Source organism: Elaeis guineensis, chromosome 3 (assembly GCF_000442705.2).
Source record: "Elaeis guineensis isolate ETL-2024a chromosome 3, EG11, whole genome shotgun sequence".
NCBI lineage: Eukaryota > Viridiplantae > Streptophyta > Magnoliopsida > Arecales > Arecaceae > Elaeis > Elaeis guineensis.
The window spans coordinates 5,365,155-5,388,869 of NC_025995.2; positions in this window are offsets into that span (position 1 = coordinate 5,365,155).

The window sequence follows — 23,715 nt, forward strand, 5'->3', positions numbered from 1 at the left end:
TTGTATTCTCTTCTCTCTTTTTCTCTTCTTTTCTTCTCTCTCTTTTTTTTTTTTGACGTCGTCCGTAGGTTACCGGTTGTTGTCACATCAGCTCGCCTTTCAGTTATCCTTCTCCCTCAATCTTAATGGCTCTATAATGTATATTTGATGAATAATATGAGAAGAGAATTTTCTGCTACCTATTTTACTCATATGTTGAATTGTCGCTTGCCGAGCTTCTTTTCGGCCTTTGCATCGTTCGGAGGTACCCGATTGTCATCGTATCGACCCATCCTTTTCGTCCGTGGCTGCAGATTTGTTTGGGGCCGCTCGGGTTCGGTGCCCCCCATCAGGGCTCGGGCTCGGAGATCTGAGCTTCCGTCACCCTGAGGAAGTCATCTCATCTCGGGCTTGCGTTGAGAGCTTCTTTGAGAGCTGGGGTTCTTGATAAGAACCCCAATCCTTGCTGAGACGGGGTTCTCTGCATCTTTAACGCTGTTTGTTTTCCATTCGTCGCTGACGTAGTCCATCGCTTTCCTTTTTAACCCCTCCCCCCTTTTTCTTCTTCGAGTGGGATTTTTTCTCCGCTCTTGGTGGGGCTACGGGAGTCCGGCTCCCGTAGGTGAAGTCGGGGTGAAGTCCGGCTCCCGTGGGAGTCTGGACAGAGTCTACCTGCAATTGAAGTCAGAGACGAAATCTGGCTCCCGTAGGAGTCCAGACGAAGCTTACCAACGGTCGAAGTCGGGGATGAAGTTCCGGCTCCCGTAGGAGTCCGGACGGAGTCTTCTTGCGATCAAAGTCGAGGGCGAAGTCTGGCTCCCGTAGGAGTCGGGACAGAGTCTTATTGCGAAGGGGCCGCTGGGGAAGGTCCCCCTTTTTCTCATCTGGTCTTGAATGACTAGACCTTAATTGATGTTGGGGTGAGGTTCTTTTCCTATTTCTGTCGCAACAGGTTTCAGCTCTGATTAGGATGAGGTTCTCCTTTTATCTCTAACGCGGCTGTAGGGGCACATATGGGCGTTGCTGGACCCTTCCCCCCATCCGGTCTAAAGAGAACCGGGCCTTCGACTTTGCTCAAGTTAGGACGAGATTCTCCTCATATCCCTAACAGGGACGTGGGGGCGCATATAGGCGTTGCAGAGCCTCTCCCTCCATCCGGTCTAAAGAGAATCGGGCCTTCGACTTTGCTCAAGTTAGGACGAGGTTCTCCTCCTGTCCCTAACAGGGCTGTGGGGGCGCATATGGGCGTTGCAGGGCCTCTCCCCCCATCCGGTCTAAAGAGAACCGAGCCTTCAATTTTGCTCAAGTTAGGACGAGGTTAGGTTCTCCTCCTGTCCCTAACAGGGCTGTGGGGGCGCATATGGGCGTTGCAGGGCCTCTCCCCCCATCCGGTCTAAAGAGAACTGGGCCTTCGACTTTGCTCAAGTTAGGACGAGGTTCTCCTCCTGTCCCTAACAGGGCTGTGGGGGCGCATATGGGCATTGCAGGGTCTCTCCCCCCATCCGGTCTAAAGAGAATCGGGCATTCGACTTTGCTCAAGTTAGGGCGAGGTTCTCCTCCTGTCCCTAACAGGGCTGTGGGGGGGCGCATATGGACGTTGCAGGGCCTCTCTCCCCATCCGGTCTAAAGAGAACCGGGCCTTCGACTTTGCTCAAGTTAGGACGAGGTTCTCCTCCTATCCCTAACAGGGCTGTGGGGGCGTATATGGGCGTTGCAGGACCTCTCCCCCCATCCGGTCTAAAGAGAACCGGGCCTTCGACTTTGTCGAGACGAAGTTCCCCTCCTACTTCCGACACAGTTTGTTTTGACTGCCCTGTCGATATAAGCTAGTGCCAAGAGGGGAGACATGTAGATATGCAACTTTTATTTAAAATAAAGTTATCGGTAATACATTCGTAAGTTTTTCGAGCTCCATGGTCGCGGGAGGTCTGCTCCTCCGAGCTCCTTGAGGTAATAAGTTCTGGGCCGGACTACTTCTTTGACCTCGTACGGGCATTCCCAGTTTGGGGCGAGCTTCCCTCGATCCTGAGGTTGCGAGACAGCGGCTCGTCGAAGCACTAGATCTCCTGCTTTAAAAGCTTTATTCTTGACCCGGAAGTTGTAATAGCGGGCGACTTTCTGTCTGTAGGCTGCCATTCGAACTTGAGCTACCTCCCGCCTTTCTTCCAGCAAGTCGAGGTTGGCTTTAAGACCTTGCGAATTTTGATGTTCGTTGAATGCCACGACTCGTGCCGACGGGAGTTTAAGCTCAATTGGGATGACGGCCTCCGTTCCGAAGGCTAAAGCAAAGGGGGTCTCCCCCGTGGGCAGTCTTTGGGTAGTTCGATACGCCCACAGCACATGATAAAGTTCGTCTGCCCAAGTTCCCTTCGCCTTTTCAAGCCTTGTCTTGATCCCCTGCAGCAGGGTTCTGTTGGTCACTTCAGCTTCGCCGTTCGCCTGAGGATGGACTACTGATGTGATGTTGTGGGAGATGTTTAGATCTTCACAGAATTCGATGAATCTTGCTCCCGTGAATTGTCGCCCATTATCAGTGATTAGGATCCTTGGCAGACCGAACCTGCATACGATTGACTTCCAGACGAAATCTTGTACTTTTGCTTCTGTGATTTTTGCCAGTGGTTCGGCTTCAACCCACTTGGTGAAGTAGTCAATCGCTACCAGGAAGAACTTCCTCTGCCCCGACGCCATGGGAAAGGGTCCAAGGATGTCCATCCCCCATTGCGCAAAAGGCCATGGGGCACTCAAGGGTGTAAGCTCGGTGGCGGGTTGTCTCTGGATGTTGGCATATCTCTGGCATCGATCACACTTTCTGACGTATTCAATTGAGTCATGATACATCGTCGGCCAGTAATATCCCTGGCGGAGCAACTTGTGGGATAAAGATCTAGCCCGCAGATTCCTTCATGCACCTCCCACAAGGCGTAGTCAGCTTCCGAAGGCCGGAGACATTTCAAAAGGGGCAAAGAGTATGATCTCTTGTACAACTTGCCCTCATAAAGGATGTATCGGGAGGTTTGATTTCGGAGCTTTCGAGCTTCTTTCGCGTCCTGTGGGAGAACCCCGTCTCTGAGATATGTTATCAGTTGGTCGATCCAGCTGGGCTCGTGGTCAATTTCCAACACGGGCCGCGATTCTTCCGTACTCAGGCACTTGAGTACTTCAAAGGGAACACCCTTGGGTAGTTCGATCGGAGCCAGCATTGCCAGCTTAGAGAGAAGGTCGGCCCTGATATTTTTCAACCTCGAAATCTGCCTGATGTTGAAGCTGCTGAAGGCGGGGACGAGCTCCTTTACCTTTTCAAGATATTTAGCCATGCTGTCCTCCCGCGCTTCGTAGTTTCCGTTGACTTGTCCCACTACTAGTTGAGAGTCGCTGTGGACCTGGAGCCGATCTATTTCCAGCTCTTTGGGGATCCTCAGTCCTGCGATCAGAGCTTCATATTCTACTCTGTTGTTTATTGCGGGGAACTCGAAGCGCAGAGCGTACTCCACGATGATTCCTTCTGGACTGATCAAGATCAGGCCCGCGCCTGCGCCCGACATGTTGGAAGACCCATCCACGTAGAGGGCCCAAAAGCAATCAAAGGGATCTGCTTCTTCTTTGGGGGAGTTCGGTCGGGGTTCCAGGCTGTCAATTTCACCTTGTTCAGGTTCGGCCTCCTCTGGGATAGTACACTCCACTATGAAATCCGTCAATATCTGGACCTTCACTGCTGGCCTGGGTCGATAGTTGATGTCGAATTCTGTGAGCTCGATCGCCCATTTTGCCATCCTTCCGGAGGCATCCGCCCGGTGTAGAATCGCCTTGATCGGTTGGTCGGTGAGCAGCGTTACGGTGTGCCCTTGAAAGTAGGGTCGGAGCCTCCGGGCTGCAATCAACAGGGCGTAAGTCAGTTTTTCCAATTTAGTATACCTGGTCTCGGCGTCTCTCAATGCACGACTGACGTAGTAGATCGGTCGTTGGACTTTTGCTTCTTCTTTGACAAGGACTACTGCGAGAGCCATGGGAGAGACCGCCAGGTATAAAAACAGTTCCTCTCCAGGCTCTGGCTTCGCCAGCAGCGGAGGTGAGCCGAGGTAGCTCCTGAGTTCTTCGAATGCCTGTTGGCACTCAGGGGTCCAACAGAAGTTCTTCGGCTGCTTGAGGGTTTGGAAAAAGGGTAAGCATCGTTCGGCCGACCTCACGACGAAGCGATTCAGGGCTGCTACCCTCCCTGTAAGGCGCTGAACCTCTTTTATCGACTTTAGGGCGGCCATCTCCTGGATGGCACGAATTTTCTCCGGATTGGCTTCAATTTCGCATCCCGATATCATGAAGCCCAGGAACTTTCTTGAGGTCACTTCGAAAGCACATTTAGTTGGGTTCAGCTTCATTTTATATTTTCGGAGGGCGTCGAAGGTCTCTTCGAGGTCGGCGACGTGGTTCATGGAAGATTTACTTTTTACGAGCATGTCGTCCACGTAGACCTCCATGTTGCGGCCGATCTGCTCCTTGAAGATTTTGTTCACCAACCGCTGGTAGGTTACGCCTGCATTTTTGAGGCCGAAAGGCATGACCCTGTAACAGTAAAGGCCACGGTTAGTAATGAAAGCAGTCTTTTCTTCGTCTTCCGGTGCCATCCTGATTTGATTATAGCCGGAGAATTCATCCATAAAAGTGAGGAGCTCATGGCCCAAGGTCGCGTCCACTAGTTGATCAATTCTGGGCAGAGGGTAGCTGTCCTTTGGACAGACTTTATTTAGCTTTTTGAAGTCTATGCACATCCTCCACTTGTTATTTGCCTTTTTGACTAGGACAACGTTGGAAATCCAATCGGGGTAATTGACTTCCCTAATGAATCTGGCCTTAAGGAGTTTGTCCACTTCCTCGGCTATCGCTTTCTGCCTCTCTGGTGCATGACCTCGAATTTTTTCTTTTGTCGGTCGATGCTTGGGATCGACGGTCAGGCGGTGCTCCATGATTTTCGTGTCAATCCCCGGCATGTCTGCTGGAACCCAAGTGAAAACGTCCGCATTCTTTCGTAGAAAATCGATGAGATGCGTCCGCACCTCTTCTCCCAGGTTGGAGCCGATCATCGCCACATGCTCCGCATTTCCGTCGTTCAAGGGGATCGGTACCAGATCTTCAATTGGGCTGCCCCTCTCTTCAGTGAGGTCGTCGCGAGCATCTAGCCCATCGATTGGACAGGGGTCGGATTGGTCGCTTCTTTGCAAGGCTATATTGTAGCAGTGTCTGGCCAGGGCTTGGTCTCCTCTGACCTCTCCGATCCCTTGGTTGGTAGGGAATTTCAACTTCAAATGGTAGGTTGATACGACGGCTCGGAGAGCATTGAGGTCAGGTCGGCTGAGGATTGCGTTGTAGGCTGACAGCGCCTTCACCACCAGAAAATTTACCAGAGCCCGGGATTACCTTGGATATCGACCCGCGGCCACAGTCAAAGTTATCGTTCCCTCCACCGGAACAGCGTCGTCGGTAAACCCTACTAGAGGGGAGCTAATCGGCCTCAAATGGCCGTCAAGGATGGACATTCTTGAGAAGGCGTCGTAGAACAAAATATCGGCCGAACTTTCATTACCGACGAGAATGCGGCGGACGTCACAATTTGCTATATTCAAGGAAACTACAACCGCATCGTTATGAGGGAATTGGACTCCCTGAGCATCTTCTTCAGTAAAGGTTATGGGCTCCTCAATCTTTTGTCGCTTGGGGGGTACGGCTAGTACATTGGTTGCTTCCTGCCGGGATCCTCCCGAGATGGTGTTGGCGAAATCCGTCGGAGGTCGATTGTCCGACCGCTCCATGCCAGCCGTCGTTGCCGGAGGATGCGGGGCCTGGGAAGCTGGAGGCGAGGCCGGAGCCTGAGATCTGGCCGCAGAGGCCGTGGATCGTCGTGTGGATGCTTCGCGAGAAGGCATCGGGCGAGGATCTAGTGGAGGAAGGAGGAGTAGATGTCGGAGAAGATGACCAGAGGCGGTCCCGTTGAGCGCTCCTTTAAGAATAAGGGTACCGCGAAGGTTCAGCCCCTTCCTCTAGCACCAATCCTGTTGGTGCAAAAATCTGTCTGTGCCGGAGAAGCTGGAGTCGTGGGAGTCGCGGTCGCCGTCGGGACCTGCAAAAGAAGTCTAAACCGAAGGTGGGGTTGCTCTGGCAAGATCCTCCGACGCTCAAGTCAGTTCTCTACCTCAACAAGAATGGAGTGCTCGAACGAAAATTTTAGCAGAGTTTTGGGATAGAAAATAGAGCTTAGAGAATAACATATCTGGGGTCCCCCTTTATAGACAGGGGGAGCAGCGGATTGATAGCGACTGTTTATGATCGCCTCGTCGTGGGCCGTACAGGGCCAGGAGGAATTTATCATGAAGAGTAATGGGGTGGAGTCGTGGCTGCCACCATGGCTCGCCACGTGGAATCAGTTGCGGGGAGTGGAGCGGCGTTCGTTGTCGTGACTCGTCAGGGAGTGGTGGAACCGCACAGGATCCGCCGCAGGGAGTGGAGCAGAATCGTGGCCGTTACTGCGGCCTGCCAGGGAGTAATGGAGCCGCATAGGATCCGCCGCTGGGAGTGGAGCAGAATCGTGGCCGTTACTGCGGCCTGCTAGGGAGTAATGGAGCCGCGTAGGATCCGCCGCTGGGAGTGAAGCAGAATCGTGGCCGTTACTGTGGCCTGCCAGGGGGTCCAGACTTATCGGTCGAAGTCCGGCTGGAGTGCCTGGCGGAGAGGGGTGGCTAGCTGCCCGTCTGAGAGGGGCTCGGAGTCCTGCCCTCGTGGGAGTTCGGACGAAGTCTTCCTTCAGTTGAAGTCGGGGATGAGGTCCGGCTCCCGTGGGAGTCCGGACGGAGTCTTCCCGCAGCTGGAGTCGGAGACGAGATCTGACTCCCGTAGGAGCCCGGGCGAAGTCTACCTACAATCAAAGTCAGGGGCGAAGTCCGGCTCCCTTAGGGGTCCGGACGAAGTTTACCAGCAGTCGGGGTCGAGGACGGAGCCCGGCTCCCGTAGGGGTCCGGGCGAAGCCTTCCCGCAGTCGAGGTCGGGGATGAGGTCCGGCTCCCGTAGGAGTCCGGATGAGTCTTCCTGCAATTGGAGTTGTGGGTGAAGTCCGACTCCCGTAGGAGTCCGGATGAAGTTTACCTGTAAGTGAAGTCGGGGGCTGAGCCCGACTCCCGTAGGAGTCCGGACGAAGTCCGCCTGCAGTCGGAATCGGGGACGGAGTCCGGCTCCCGTAGGAGTCCGGGCGAGGCCTTCCCGCAGTTGAGGTCGGGGATGAGGTCCGGCTCCCGTAGGAGTCCGGATGAGTCTTCCTGCAATTGGAGTTGTGAGTGAAGTCCGGCTCCCGTAGGAGTCCGGACGAAGTTTACCTGCAATCAAAGTCAGGGGCGAAGTCCGGCTCCCTTAGGAGCCCGGACGAAATTTACCAGCAGTCAGGGTCGAGGACGGAGCCCGACTCCCGTAGGAGTCCGGGCGAAGCCTTCCCGCAGCTGGAGCCGGAGACGAGATCTGACTCCCGTAGGAGCCCGGGCGAAGTCTACCTACAATCAAAGTCAGGGGCGAAGTCCGGCTCCCTTAGGGGTCCGGATGAAGTATACCAGCAGTCGGGGTCGAGGACGGAGCCCGGCTCCTGTAGGGGTCCGGACGAAGCCTTCCCGCAGTCGAGGTCGGGGACGAGGTCCGGCTCCCGTAGGAGTCCGGATGAGTCTTCCTGCAATTGGAGTTGTGGGTGAAGTCTGGCTCCCGTAGGAGTCCGGACGAAGTTTACCTGTAAGTGAAGTCGGGGGCGGAGCCCGGCTCCCGTAGGAGTCCGGGCGAAGTCCGCCTGCAGCCGGAGTCGGGGACGAGGTCCGGCTCCCGTAGGAGTCCGAAGTTTGCCTGTAGCCGAAATTGGAGATAGAGTCCGGCTCCCGTAGGAGTCTGGACGAAGTTTGCTCGCAGCCGAAATTGGAGACGGAGTCCGGCTCCCATAGGAGTCCAGACGAAGTTTTCCTGTAGAATCCCCGAGGGGTCACTCCGGACACGAACTTCGACTGGGGGGTTTTACACCCAACAGACATGTTATTAACTTGATTTACCATTTGTTTAGTAATATTTTTGATCTTATAGTCATGAAGTTTAATTGTGTAACTTATCTTCGGAATTATATCAACACTTTCGGTATCAAAATTATATCTGAATCTGATTAAAATAAATATGGATATATATTTTTGCATCTGAATAATATCTCGTATTTATATTCATTAGATAAAACAAATATGAATATGGATATGCTGATATCCGATCCGTATCCGATCTTATACTTTCAGCCCTAGGTTGTATAAATTTATCACAAACTTTGCTTTGGGCTCAAGTTCAGCACAATGAGCTATGCTTTGACTTGGCTAGCCCCATGAAGCAAATCATAGATGAATTATATAATCCCTCTTCTTCTCCGTACTTGAAAGTGCCCATAAGTAACTTGATAAGTGGATGAGTTTGAAGAATACTTCCCAAAAATATGATAGCTAATCCATACATAATTTAGAGGCTAGATCATGTTTATACTACAACGATTATATCCATATCCAAATGCATAGAAAAATTTTACAGACATCTGCTACATAGGGTTGGGTCAATGGACTCACAGCACGTTGGCGCAGCCACAGTCCAATTTTATCTGGCCATAAATTTATGACCTAAGACAAACCAACTTAAAAGTCAGGCTTGGCCGAGCTGGCTGCAAGCTGGTCTAGCTCAATGTGCATCCTTCTTACCATTAATCCATATCAAGTCTAAAACAATCTTTGGTTCTATAGTTCATAGAGACTACTTGGTAAAGCTTCCGGTACTGTTAACTTTTTTTTGTTAAAGTATAGGATCCAACCAAGAAAAGTCTTAGACAGATTCGTTACCCCAAGCACGTTAAAATATAAAAGTTCGTGCATCATTTTTTCTTTCAAGAGAAAAAAGGAAGCAAGCTGCGCATGCACGGTGTCCAAAGAAGATTTTGTAGGTTTGGAAATTTATAAAAATATAGAGCAACTCAGGGTCGAAGTCATAAATCATAGAATTTGTATTGCAACAAAATTCTGTATTTCCATAGGAATAGGTAACCAAATATGCCCACAAATTATCTATGATTTATAGGTTATTATTTTGCATTTTTATTTATTAAGAAAGTAGATATTAAGTATAAATCATCCTTAAAATAATGAATTGGGCTTGAATTTTTCCTTTTAACCTTGTTACAAATAGGTCGGAATAGTTGAGGTGGGTGTTGGTACGGCAATAAGGTGAAGGGAAAGCAATGTCCGGTTATCAACGAATAGAAATGTAAGATTGAACAACTGAGAGAAGTGGTTGGAGAAAAGCAATGGGCCCCATGATAAATGAAGATCGTTGTTGAGGAAGGCCAGTTAGTGCATCATAGTTGGATAGAGATAAAGGAATAGAGTGCTCTTAGGTTTTTCTATTTTTGTTTATTCTAAGCTTTTTTTTTTTTTTTTTTTTTTGTAAATATACAAGTTGAATAGATATAAGACAGGAACGAAATGGATGATACAGATCTCTAGGACTGTTTGCAGTAAAAGATCGGGAGTGGGGTTGGATTGGATATTAGTATGCTATTATTTTTATCCCTTTTTTTCGAAGACAAATGTGGATACAATGTTAAATGGATACAAAAAAAAATTAATGTCCAAAGAACTCTTGTGGCGGAAATCAAGATAACAGGTTAAATCATATATTTTTTTTTGGTGCTTTTCTTGATCTCCCTTATTCTAAAGAGGTTAATTAGATGGAATTGCGCTGCTGAGCAGCAGGACTAGAAATCGATGTAATTAAAGAAATAAAACAACAGCTGTTGCACATAGAAGATAGAACTGCAAATATGTTGCTGCAGAACCATAGAGGATACAACCATAAGGAAAAAAGGAATAAAAAGAATAAAAACTACGACCACATCCTGGACCAGATCTAATGGCTGAACCCAAAGTTACTACATGACACAAATAACATAACCCAAACGGCCAAAGCGACCTAGTGCCTTGAGCTTCCCTCCTCTTGGATTGCGCAGATGGCCTTCTGCACTCAATTGGAACCAAACGAAAAGGCAGCATCAACCATTAGAAGATTAGTTAGGATGTGCATCATAAACTAATTCATGTGGTATTGTTCTTTTTACAAAAGTCATGCATGAACTCCTTCTCTCACCATATTTTTGTCGCTCGTATTGGGATAAAGGGTGTACTCGACCATGACCCAATTCGTGGGGCCATGTTGTTGTGAAATAAACCTGATTGTCTGCTTGTAGCCATCCCTTAACAGATCTTCGGTGCCGACGCGATGCCAGTGGCCACAATAGGTTTTGATGTTTCGGTCCTTGGCGTTAAGCAGTAGTAAAGATATACCTGAGCTGCCACTCGTGAGCGCTGCTACAAGAATAGCTAGTGCAGGGCAGTAGAAACAGAGTATCGGTGTAGTCAAGAAGGTTACCACGTAGTTGGTCTAGGGAGTTGGATGGGGGTGGGGATGGGGTTGGGTCCTTGTGGAGGGTGGTGTTAGAGGGGGAGTGCTCATTATTCAGAGAGCTGACTCCAATCCATACACGGCGCTATTTTTGGTCATTCTCCCTGGGAGGAGGGGAAGGGACGATGACCGGCTTCCACCCCTCAAATCTGGGTGGGGTCTTTTGCTTTCCCCTGTTTCAATATATGGGGAGCACTCCTTGTTTCAACGTGTTACACATTGGGGATGCACGTCGGGTGGGATAAAACGTCACAAACTCAACCAGGTTTGGGCTTAGCAAGACGTACGAGGCTCGAGTTTAGCTCAATGAGCTACATTTCGACTTGGGCTGCCCCAATAAACAAATCATAGATGAATTAAGTAATCCCTCTTCTCCTTCTGACCTTCTTGACGGTTTCCATAAATTACATGACAGGCACGTGAGTTGAGGAATACTTCCTGCAATATTGCTAATGCATACATATTTTTAGACGCTAGACATAGTATTGTATTTATTCAATAAATGTTATATCAATATCTAAAAGCATAGAAACATTTTACAAACATCGGGCTCCATTGGGCTGGGTAAGTGGACTCGCAACATATCGGCCCATGCACAGTTCAATTTTATCAGGCCAGAAATTTAGGACGCAACATAACCCGCTTAGAAGTCTGGTTGGGCTGGGTTGGCCCGCAATGTGGTATAGCTCAGTGTGGATCCTTCTTACCATTAATCTATATCACGTCCAAAACAATCTCTAGTTCTATAAATTGTTGACACTACTTGCAATAGCTTCCAGTATTTTTAACTTATCTTTTGATATTTAGGTACTAACCAAACAAAGTCTCCCTCAACATGGGTGGCAATTATAGATGGGATATCTGACCCAATTTGCGCAGATTTTACCCGACTCATTTAAACCCCGAGATAGGTATAGGTTCCACGTAAAATACTCGAAGCGAGTTAAGATTAGGTACAGATAATGGTGTGCCTTATCCTGATTCGGTCCAATATGATCTTAGTTGTAATCTCCCAATCCAAATGTATGATTATTTTAGAATGTTTGAATGATAAATTCTTTACCCAACCCAATTCGACCTAACCTAACTCATCTTCTCTACTCGACCAGTATAACCTATTTTATCCGACCGTACCTGACCTAGAGCAGTTATGGAGCAGAAATAGGTATGATTTTTAATTACAATATGGGAACAGATATTGGCCGACTTGACTCATATCTAATTCATTGCCATCCCTATTTAATAGATGAATTATGCATGCGATCTGCAACCTAGACACCGGTAAATCAAGCATGTTAAAATATAAAAATTCATACATTATTTTTTTTAAGAGAAAAGTGGAAGCAACTGGGCATGTATGGTTCCAAATAAGTTTTTAACGATTGTTTACAAATTTATAGAAATACGGAGCAGCTTAAAGTCGAAGTCATAAATATTAGAATTTGCGTTGCAAAAAAATTCTATATTTCAATAAAAATGGAAAACCTAATAGCCAATGAATTATCTATGATTGAGAGGTTATTATTTTGCAAATGTATATGCTTTTTTACACGCTATTATATTTCCCTTTACTAATGTTGGTGCAAAAATCCGCTTGCGCCGGAGAAGCTGGAGTCGGGGAAGCCGCGGTCGCCGCCGGGACCTGCAAGGGAAGTCTAAACCGGAGGTGGGGTTGCTCCGGCAAGACCCTCCGACGCTCAAGTCAGTTCTCTGCCTCAACAAGAATGGAGTGCTCGAACGGAGAATTTAGCAGAGTTTTGAGATAAAGAAGAATGAGCTTAAAGAATAACGTATCTGGGTCCCCCTTTTATAAGCGGAGGAGGCAACGGATTGATGGCGACGTTTGTAACCGCCTGGTAGTGGGCCGCCCATGGTCAGGGGAATTGATTGCGAAAGATAGTGGGGTAGACCCGTGGCTATCGTCATAGCCCGCCACGTAGGGCCTGTTGCAAGTAGTGGAGCGGCATCCGTTGCCGCTAGTTGTCAGCGAGTAGTGGGATCGTGCAGCACCTGCCGCAGGGAATGGAGCAGCATCGTGGCCGTTGACACAGCCTGTCAGAGAGTAATGGGTCCGCCGCATGGGGTGATGGAGCCGCACGGAATCCGCTACAGGAAGTGGAACAGAATCATGGTTGTTATTGTGATATGCCAAGGGGCGCGGATCTGTTGATCGAGGCTCGGCATTGGTCGGAGTTTGGCCTTTGTAGGAGTCTGGGAGGGGTCCTCCTTTCGGTTGAGGTCGTGGGTGGAGTCCGGCTCCAGCAGCTGATACTGAGGTCGGAGACTGAGGAAGGCACCGGCTCCCGTAGGAGTCCGGGTGGAGCCGTCCTGCTGTCGATGGCAGAGCCCGGCTCCCGTAGGAGTCCGGGCGAAGTTGTCATGCTGTCGATGGCGGAGCCCGGCTCCCGTAGGAGTCCGGGCGAAGCTGTTCTGTTGTCGATGGTGGAGCCTGGCTCCCGTAGGAGTCCGGGCGAAGCTGCTCTGCTGTCGATGGCGGAGCCCGGCTCCCGTAGGAGTCCGGGCGAAGCTGTTCTGCTGTCGATGGCGGAGCCCGGCTCCCGTAGGAGTCCGGGCGAAGCTGCTCTGCTGTCGATGGCGGAGCCCGGCTCCCGTAGGAGTCCGGGCGAAGCTGTTCTGCTGTCGATGGTGGAGCCCGGCTCCCGTAGGAGTTCGGGCGAAGCTGCTCTGCTGTCGATGGCGGAGCCCGGCTCCCGTAGGAGTTCGGGCGAAGCTGCTCTGCTGTCGATGGCGGAGCCCGGCTCCCGTAGGAGTCCGGGCGAAGCTGCTCTGCTGTCGATGGTGGAGCCCGACTCCCGTAGGAGTCCAGGCGAAGCTGTTCTGCTGAGGATTTCGGCTGTGGATATTTTATACCCAACACCAGTCCCCCTACTTTCGAGTTTGAATTTCAAGCGAAGAAAGTACGCACAGAGAGAGATGCGCACAGCCGGAATCGCCCCTTCGAATTCTGCGCACTGCCGCCCCCAGATATTTTGACATTTAATGCGCGCATGTCAGAGTCTGCTTTTCGGTGAAGGCGATCTGAAGAGTCTTTTTGGAATCTCCGTTGAAACGCGATCCCAAGCGTCGTGCTGCGGGAATTTGTGAGCGGTCAACCCTCGATGGCGATGAAGGGGATAAGCGCGACACGTGGCACACATCAGCTGGCCCGGGAATACACGCCGCCATAACTGCGCCAGGATCCGTCGGCTATTTAAACCCCTCAGTCCCTTCGTGGCTTCATCCTGGCGCTTTCTTTCCGTCTGAGTGTTTTGCTTCTCTCGCCCCAGTCCTTGTCTCCTTCCCTCGCACCATGTCCTCTACTCGGGAGGCTGTTCTTGAGGGAATTTTTAGGGCTTGGAGGAAGGTGAGGAGGAGAACGGCGGCCGGTGAGAATCTCCGTCGTTCTAAAGGGAGCCCAAGGAAGAATTCATTCAACAACAGAGGTTTAATAACGGGGGCTGTCGGTGAAGTTCTGCCCGCGAATTTCAGAGTGGCAAGGCGGGGTGATACCGGTCAAGAGGGCAGAGCAGTCGTCATAAGCCATGACGGGATCCTTGACGCCGTCGGGGCCGAGAGACCAGAGGCGGTCGGCGTCGACGGTGGGGCAGTAGAACTTGTTGCGGGGGCGGTGAAAGTAACGCATGCCGACCTTGCCGGAGCGTCTCGGGTGGCGGCCGTCGTGGTGCATTCGAAGATGAGGCACATCTCTGGTGTCGCAATCGCTCCTGAAGTGGCTACGGTTCTTCTTGAAACAGGTCTTCGCTACTGCCGTCGTTGCCCTCACCGCCTCCGGAGATCTATCCCACCCCTTTCCCGCTAAGGTTGGGACTTTGGGGAACAGAATGAGGCGAGATGGGGCGAGAGTTGTTACACGCACTGGAGAATGCGACTGAGAAGGATAGAGACGGAGTTCGTAGCTCGGAGCGACCTCCGGTTCGTCCTGCCCGAACCGTGCTCGCGAGACTTGCGATGACGTGTATCTTCTTTTTCATCTTCTTTTTTCCTGACCCTCTAGGTCTTGTAACGTGTACTTCTGTTAAATGAAAAAGTGATTTTGGTACCTTGTTTGTATCTTGTGTTAAATAGTTGTCTGTCGAACTTCATCATTTTTCTTTCCTTCTCTTTGTCTGTGTTTTGTCGTCCCAAGGTCGTCGGCGCCCTCTTCAGTTCATGTGGGGTCGTCATTCGCTGAGCTCCTTTTCGGCTTTTATGCCGTTCGGAGATACCCACTTGTCAGGTTTGCGCTTGGATTTCTCTCCGCTGAAGTCGGGGCTAAGTTCGGCTCCCTTGATAATCCGAACGGAGAAGCCCTCCTGAAGTTGGGGTAGCTCGGTTCCCGTAAGAGTCAGGGCAAAGTTTTTCTGCAATCGAAATCATAAGCAAAGTCCGGCTTCCGTAGAAGTCCGGGTGGAGTTGTCCTGTAGCTGATGTTGGCGATGGAGCCCGGCTCCCGTAGGAGTCCGAGCGAAGTCTTTTTTGTTGTTGGAACCCGGCTCCCGCAGGAGTCCGGATGAAGTCTTCTTTGGCGTAGAAACCCGGCTCCCGTAGGAGTCCGGATGAAGTCTTCTTTGGCGGCGGAACCCGACTCCCGTAGGAGTCCGGATGGAGTCTTCTTTGGCGTAGAAACCCGGCTCCCGTGGGAGTCCGGATGAAGTCTTCTTTGGCGTAGAAACCCGGCTCCCGTAGGAGTCCGGATGAAGTCTTCTTTGGCGTAGAAACCCGGCTCCCGTAGGAGTCCGGGCCTTCCACTTTGCTCATGTCAGGACGAGGTTCTCCTTCTGTTCCTGACAGGGCTGTGGGGGCACATTAGGACGTTGCCAGGCCTCTCCCCCCATCCGGTCTAAAAGAACCGGGCCTTCGACTTTGCTCAAGTTAGGGCGAGGTTCTCCTCCTGTCCCTAACAGGGCTGTGGGGGCACATTAGGGCGTTGCAAGACCTCTCCCCCCATCCGGTCTAAAAGAACCGGGCCTTCGACTTTGCTCAAGTTAGGACGAGGTTCTCCTCCTGTCCCTAACAGGACTGTGGGGGCACATTAGGGCGTTGCAAGGCCTCTCCCCCCATCCGGTCTAAAAGAACCGGGCCTTCGACTTTGCTCAAGTTAGGGCGAGGTTCTCCTCCTGTCCCTAACAGGGCTGTGGGGGCACATTAGGGCGTTGCCAGGCCTCTCCCCCCATCCGGTCTAAAAGAACCGGGCCTTCGACTTTGCTCAAGTTAGGGCGAGGTTCTCCTCCTGTCCCTAACAGGGCTGTGGGGGCACATTAGGGCGTTGCAAGGCCTCTCCCCCCATCCGGTCTAAAAGAACCGGGCCTTCGACTTTTATAAGGTTGCCCTCTCGTTTTTGATACAGTCTGCTTGAATTGTCCTAAGACAAATGGGCACGCATTTTTTGATTAGGACGAAATTACTGGTAGTACATCCGTAAGTTTTCTGAGCTCCAAGGTCGCGGGAGGTCGGCTCCTCCGAGCTCCTTAAGATAATAAGTTCCAGACCGGACTACTTCTTTGACCTCATAAGGTCCCTCCCAGTTTGGGGCAAGCTTCCCCTGGCCCTGTGGTTGTGAGACAGCAGCTCGTCGGAGCACTAGGTCCCCTGCTTTAAATGCCTTGTTCTTGACTCGGGCGTTGTAATATCGGGCAACTTTCTGTCTGTAGGCCGCCATTCGAACCTGAGCAACCTCCCGCCTTTCTTCCAGTAGGTCGAGGTTGGCTCTGAGACTTTGCGCGTTTTGGGGTTCGTCGAATGCCACGACTCGTGCCGACGGGAGTTTAAGCTCGATCGGGATGACGGCTTCCGTACCAAAGGCTAAAGCAAAGGGAGTCTCCCCTGTAGGCAACCTCTGGGTGGTTCGATACGCCCATAGCACATGATAAAGTTCGTCCGCCCAAGTTCCTTTTGCTTTTTCGAGCCTGGTCTTAATCCCTTGCAAAAGGGTTCTGTTAGTTACCTCAGCTTCGCCGTTCGCCTGAGGATGGGCCACTGATGTGAAGTTGTGGGAGATGTTTAGATCTTCACAGAATTCAGCAAATCTGGCTCCCGCGAATTGCCGTCCGTTATCAGTGATTAGGGTTCTGGGCAAACCGAACCTGCACACGATCGATTTCCAGACGAAGTCCTGCACTTTCGCTTCTGTGATTTTGGCTAGTGGCTCGGCCTCGATCCATTTGGTGAAGTAGTCAATTGCTACAAGGAGAAATTTTCTTTGACCAGACGCCATGGGAAAGGGGCCAAGAATATCCATCCGCCATTGCGCAAAAGGCCATGGGGTGCTCAAGGGTGTGAGCTCGGTAGCTGGTTGTCTCTGGACGTTGGCGTATCTCTGGCATCGATCACACTTTTTGACATATTCGATTGAATCACGATGCATTGTTGGCCAGTAATATCCTTGGCGGAGTAGCTTGTGGGATAGAGACCTGACACCCAAATGGCTTCCGCAAGCTCCCTCGTGTACTTCCCATAAAGCGTAGTCAGCTTCTGAGGGTCGGAGGCATTTCAAGAGGGGCAAAGAGTACGATCTTTTGTACAATTTGCCCTCATAAAGGATGTACCGGGAGGCTTGATTTTGGAGTTTCCAGGCTTCTTTCGCGTCCTGGGGGAAAATCCCATCTCTCAGATAGGTTATCAGCGGGTCGACCCAGCTGGGCTCGTGGTCGATCTCCATTATGAGCCGCGGTTCTTTCGTACTCGGCTGTTTTAAAACTTCAAAGAGGACGCCTTTGGGTAATTCGACCGGAGCCGATGTCGCCAGTTTGGAGAGAAGATCGGCTCTGGTATTCTCCGATCTTGGAATTTGCCTGATGTCGAAATTGCCAAAGGCAGGGGTGAACTCCTTCACCTTCTCAAGATATTTGGCCATACTGTCCTCCCGCGCTTCGAAGCTCCCGCTGACTTGCCCCACCACAAGTTGGGAATCGCTGTGCACCCGGAGTTGATCTATTCCAAGCTCCCTGGCGATCCTCAATCCTGCGATCAGAGCTTCATATTCCGCTCCATTGTTTGTTGCGGGGAATTCGAAACGCAGAGCGTATTCCGCGACGACTCCCTCCGGGCTGGTCAAGATCAGGCCCGCGCCCGCGCCTGCCATGTTGGAAGATCCGTCCACATGGAGGGTCCAAAAGCTATCGGAGGAACCGGCTTCTTCGTCGGGGGAGTTCGGTTGAGTCTTCAGGCCGTCAATTTTGCTTTGCTCAGGTTCGGCCTCCTCGGGGATGGTGCATTCTACTATGAAATCTGCCAATATTTGGGCCTTTATTGCCGATCTAGGTTTGTAGTTGATGTCGAATTCTGTGAGCTCGATTGCCCATTTCGCCATTCTCCCAGAGGTGTCAGCTCGGTGTAAAACCGCCTTGATCGGTTGGTCGGTGAGTAACGTCACCGTGTGCCCTTGAAAGTAAGGCCGGAGTCTCCGAGCTGCAATCAACAAGGCGTAGGTCAGTTTTTCTAATTTAGTATACCTGGTCTCGACGTCCCTCAACACGCGACTAATGTAGTAGACCGGTCGCTGACTTTCATTTCCTCTTTAACAAGGACAGCTGCAAGGGCTGTGGGAGAGACTGCCAGGTACAAAAATAGTTTCTCCTTAGGCTCGGGCTTCGCCAACAGTGGGGGCGAGCTAAGGTAGCTTTTTAATTCTTCGAATGCCTGTTGGCATTCAGAGGTCCAACAGAAGTTCTTCGGTTGCTTGAGGGTTTGAAAGAAGGGCAAACATCGTTCGGCCGACCTCGCGACAAAGCGATTAAGAGCCGCAACTCTTCCTGTGAGGCACTGAAGCTCCTTGATCGACCTTGGGGCAGTCATATTTTGGATGGCGCGAATTTTCTCCGGATTGGCCTCGATCCCGCGCCCCGATACCATGAAGCCCAGGAACTTTCCTGAGGTTATCCCAAAGGCGCATTTGGTCGGGTTCAGCTTCATTCTATACTTTCGAAGAGCGCCAAAGGTCTCCTCGAGGTCGGCGACATGATTTTCGGAAGACCTGCTTTTTACGAGCATATCGTCCACATAAACCTCCATGTTTCGGCCGATCTGCTCTTTGAAGATTTTGTTCACCAGTCGTTGATAGGTTGCGCCCGCGTTCTTGAGGCCGAACGGCATAACCCTGTAGCAGTAAAGGCCGCGATTAGTGATAAAAGCTGTCTTTTCTTCATCTTCCGATGCCATTCTAATCTGGTTATAGCCGGAGAACGCGTCCATAAAAGTAAGAAGCTCATGGCCCGAGGTAGCGTCCACCAGTTGGTCGATCCTGGGAAGGGGGTAGCTGTCTTTTGGGCAAGCCTTATTCAGCTTTTTGAAGTCGATGCACATCCTCCACCTGCCGTTTGCTTTCTTGACCAAGACAACATTGGAGATCCACTCAGGATAATTGACCTCCTTGATAAATCCGGCCTTGAGAAGTTTATCTACTTCCTCAGCTATTGCCCTCTGCCTCTCCGGGGCATGACTCCAGATTTTTTCTTTTGTCGGTCGATGTTTAGGGTCGACCGCCAGATGATGTTCCATGACCTCTGTGTCAATCCCCGGCATATCCGTCGGGACCCATGCAAAAACGTCCGCATTCCTTCAGAGAAAATCCACGAGATGCGTCCGCACCCCCTCCTCCAGGTTGGAGCCAATTAACACCACATGCTCCGCATTCCCATCATTCAAAGGAATTGGTATTAGGTCCTCGATCGGACCACCCCTCTCTTCAGTGAGGTCATCGCGCGCATCCAACCCGTCGACCGGACAGAGGTCCGCTAGATCGCTCCTTTGCAGGGCGATGTTGTAGCAGTGCCTGGCCAGCGCTTGGTCTCCCCGGACTTCTCCGATCCCCTTGTCGGTGGGAAACTTCAATTTCAAATGGTAGGTCGAAACAACGGCTCTGAGGGCATTGAGGCCGGGTCGGCCAAGAATTGCATTGTAGGCAGATGGTGCCTTTACCACCAGGAAATTCATCAGGGCTCTGGACTGCTTTGGATGCTGACCCGCGGTCACAGTTAAAGCTATCATTCCTTCCGTTGGAATGGCGTCACCAGTAAACCCTATCAAGGGGGAGCAAATCGGCCTTAAATGATCGCCAAGAGTGGCCATTCTCGAAAAGGCACTGTAAAATAAGATGTCGGCCGAACTTCCGTTGTCGACAAGAATGCGACGGACGTCATAATTTGCTATGTTCAAAGAAACTACGACCGCATCGTTATGAGGGAATTGGACTCCCTGGGCGTCTTCTTCAGTGAAGGCTATGGGTTCTTCAACTTTTTGCCGCTTGAGGGGCGCAGCTGATGTGCTGATTGCCTCCTGTCGGGATTCCCCCGAGATGACATTGACGGAATCCGGCTGGGACTAGTCGCCTGGCCACCCTTTGTCGGCGACCAGTGCTGGAGGTAGTCGTGCAGAAACCTCGCGAGAGGGCATCGGACGGGGAAAAGAGGATTGGGTGCCGGAAAAGATGGCCGGAAGCGGGTCCGTAGAGCGCTCCTTCAAGAATAAGGGTGCTGCGAAGGTTCAGGCCCTTCTTCTAGCGTCAATCCTGTTAGTGCAAAAATCCGCTTGTGCCGGAGAAGCTGGAGTCGGGGAAGCCGCGGTCGCCGTCGGGACCTGCAAGGGAAGTCTAAACCGGAGGTGGGGTTGCTCCGGCAAGACCCTCCGACGCTCAAGTCAGTTCTCTGCCTCAACAAGAATAGAGTGCTCGAACGTAGAATTTAGCAGAGTTTTGAGATAAAGAAGAATGAGCTTAAAGAATAACGTATCTGGGTCCCCCTTTTATAAGCGGAGGAGGCAACGGATTGATGGCGACGTTTGTAACCGCCTGGTAGTGGGCCGCCCATGGTCAGGAGAATTGATTGCGAAAGATAGTGGGGTAGACCCGTGGCTATCGTCATAGCCCGCCACGTAGGACCTGTTGCAAGTAGTGGAGCGGCGTCCGTTGCCGCTAGTTGTCAGCGAGTAGTGGGATCGTGCAGCACCTGCCGCAGGGAATGGAGCAGCATCGTGGCCGTTGACACAGCCTGTCAGAGAGTAATAGGTCTGCCGCAGGGGGTGATGGAGCCGCACGGAATCCGCTACAGGAAGTGGAACAGGATCATGGTTGTTATTGTGATCTGCCAAGGGGCGCGGATCTGTTGATCGAGGCTCGGCAGTGGTCGGAGTTTGGCCTTTGTAGGAGTCCGGGAGGGGTCCTCCTTTCGGTTGAGGTCGTGGGTGGAGTCCGGCTCCAGCAGCTGATACTGAGGTCGGAGACTGAGGGCGGCACCCGGCTCCCGTAGGAGTCCGGGCGGAGCCGTCCTGCTGTCGATGGCGGAGCCCGGCTCCCGTAGGAGTCCGGGCGAAGTTGTCATGCTGTCGATGGCGGAGCCCGGCTCCCGTAGGAGTCCGAGCGAAGCTGTTCTGCTGTCGATGGCGGAGCCCGGCTCCCGTAGGAGTCCGGGCGAAGCTGCTCTACTGTCGATGGCGGAGCCCGGCTTCCGTAGGAGTCCGGGCGAAGCTGCTCTGCTGTCAATGGCGGAGCCCGACTCCCGTAGGAGTCCGGGCGAAGCTGCTCTGCTGTCGATGGCGGAGCCCGGCTCCCGTAGGAGTCCGGGCGAAGCTGTTCTGCTGTCGATGGCGGAGCCCGGCTCCCGTAGGAGTCCGGGCGAAGCTGCTCTACTGTCGATGGCGGAGCCCGGCTCCCGTAGGAGTCCGGACGAAGCTGTTCTGCTGTCGATGGCGGAGCCCGGCTCCCGTAGGAGTCCGGGCGAAGCTGCTCTGCTGTCGATGGCGGAGCCCGGCTCCCGTAGGAGTCCGGGCGAAGCTGTTCTGCTGAGGATTTCGGCTGTGGATATTTTATACCCAACAACTAAGATAGTAATAGGGATGGACCATCAATGAAATAATGAATTGGGCATGAATTTTTTTTTTTCGCCCGTTTACAAATAGGCCGGAATGGTTGAGTTGGGTGTCGGCAGCAATAAGGTGAAAGGAAAACATAGTATGGTCATCAACGAATAGGAACACAAGATTGAACAACCGAGGGAAGTGGTTGGGGAAGAGCAATGGGCCCCATGGTAAATGAAGGTTGCCACTGAGGAAGGCTACTAGTGCATCATGGTTGGATAGAGGTGGAGGAATAGAGTGCTCTTAGCTTTTCTACTTTCGCTTATTCTAAATTCATTTTTTGTTACTAATGTATGAGCTGAATAGATATAACACAACAATGAGATGAACAATATGGACCTCTAGGACAGCTTATGGTAAAAGATCCAGAGTAAGGCTGAAAACGGATCAAATAGTAGTATATCATCATTTTTATCTTTTTTTTAACAAATACAAATGCAGATGCAATATATTAAATGGATACAAAACTTAGTGTCCATATGAAAAGTTAAACAAGCCACCGACAGAAACTAGAAAGCAAGTTTAGCTTAGTGGCCAAGAGTTATATTTATCGAATATACATATCCAAATTGGATAAATCTGCAAAATCCAAATTTGGATCCTAATCCAGCAAGACTTATAACCTCGTATCCAAATCTAGATCTGGATCTCATCGGATACTACAATTGCTATATATTCGAATCCGAACTAAACTAGATTCAGAAATAGATATAGTCGGATTATATTTGATCGGCTTCCAACCCTGATAAGGAGCTTAATTTAATATGTCATTAGGGGATCCTCTTTTGGCTTTTGGAAGAAAGAGAGGGTAAAACTATTGATCCATATATATTTTATCGAATGAACCAAAGCAATTTACAAATGGGGACAGAAATTAGAAAACATGAAGACTAGATAGGAGGCTGGAGAGGGAAATTAAGGGGTTTGAAGAGTTTAAATTTCAGCCCTTGGAATGATGCTAGATATGGACGAGACCGGCTGCATTATATTGTTTTGAAAAGGTAGGAAGGAAGCTTGTCCCCTCCAAAAAAGCAAAGTGTTATGACATTTGGTATTCGGCTTCATAGCAAAAAAATACTTCTGATCCTTCTAAAGATATCAGATCCAAGTTTGTGCGAGTGCATCCCAAGCATGATGGAACTTTATTCTAGGATCACTCGTTTTTCCAAAGAAGTCCATAAGTTCTCCATTACTGTGGATACCGGACTTCCTATGTCAATGATATGTAGTAAGTTATTCCATATTTTCATGTGGTATGACAGGTCATGAAATGATGACTGCTTGGAGATGCCTCTTTAGATCCGAACTTATGCTAGGAAATATCATTAGTGGACAAGCCAAGTGAGATTAATGCAAAGTGTAGTTGATGTTGGCATTGCAATGTCTAATGTTTCATATCTTGGTACCATAGCTGCAAATAAATATGGTGTATTGAGCCATAACCACTTTAGTACATGTAGTACATGATAGAGCCAAAATTTTCAGTGAGTTCAACTAATTTGATAGATCAGTGTGAATATTGATAACTAAAGTCAAATCAAACGCTTACTCCTGATCAAACAAAGTGTATAAGCTTTATGAATATGGATAATCAAGATTTGCTATGGACATGATGATTGGTATTGGCATAGTTACACATCAAGTATACCATACGTGTGTCACATTCTGTACCAAAAATACACGTCACATTAATCAATGCAACATTTCATGGTATTCATTAATTGGTTTAATGTAATGCTATTGGAGGTTACAATATTATTTGTCTTCATTACTAGAAATAACTAACAATTAACCAAGATATTTGAAGGTATTAATTTGTTATATTACTATTAAGTGGATAAAAAAATATTTTTACAAATTAGTTTGTCGAAAATATAATTTAAAAATATAATTTTTAGAAAAAATTGCAGAGGCATGCCTTCAAATTTGGACTCTTTACTAGTCCTCCAATGTTAAAAAGTATCAATTAGCTACCTAAACTTCAAATTTATTGCAACATGGCACAACCATCTATCTACATCATAACATCATTAAAGAAGTGAGAAAAAAAATAAACATATCCTTGATTCAGAGAGATTGTCCCTTATCATTCATATACTTCCATAGATCTCAAAGTGGTCCATCCTTTGTTATCCATCTATTTAAATAGATCTTAAAACATTATATTCTCGATCATTCATCCATTTACACAAAAGCTCTCCATCTTCTATCATCCATTCGTTAGTGCAGATCTCAAAGTATTTCATTCTTTATGACTTATCTACTTATATAGATCTTAAAGCACTTCATTTTATTATTTATCCACCTACATAGATTTTAAAGTGCTCCAAAGTGATCTATCCTCTATCATCTATCTATTTGTACAGATTTTAAAGCACTCTATTCTTTATC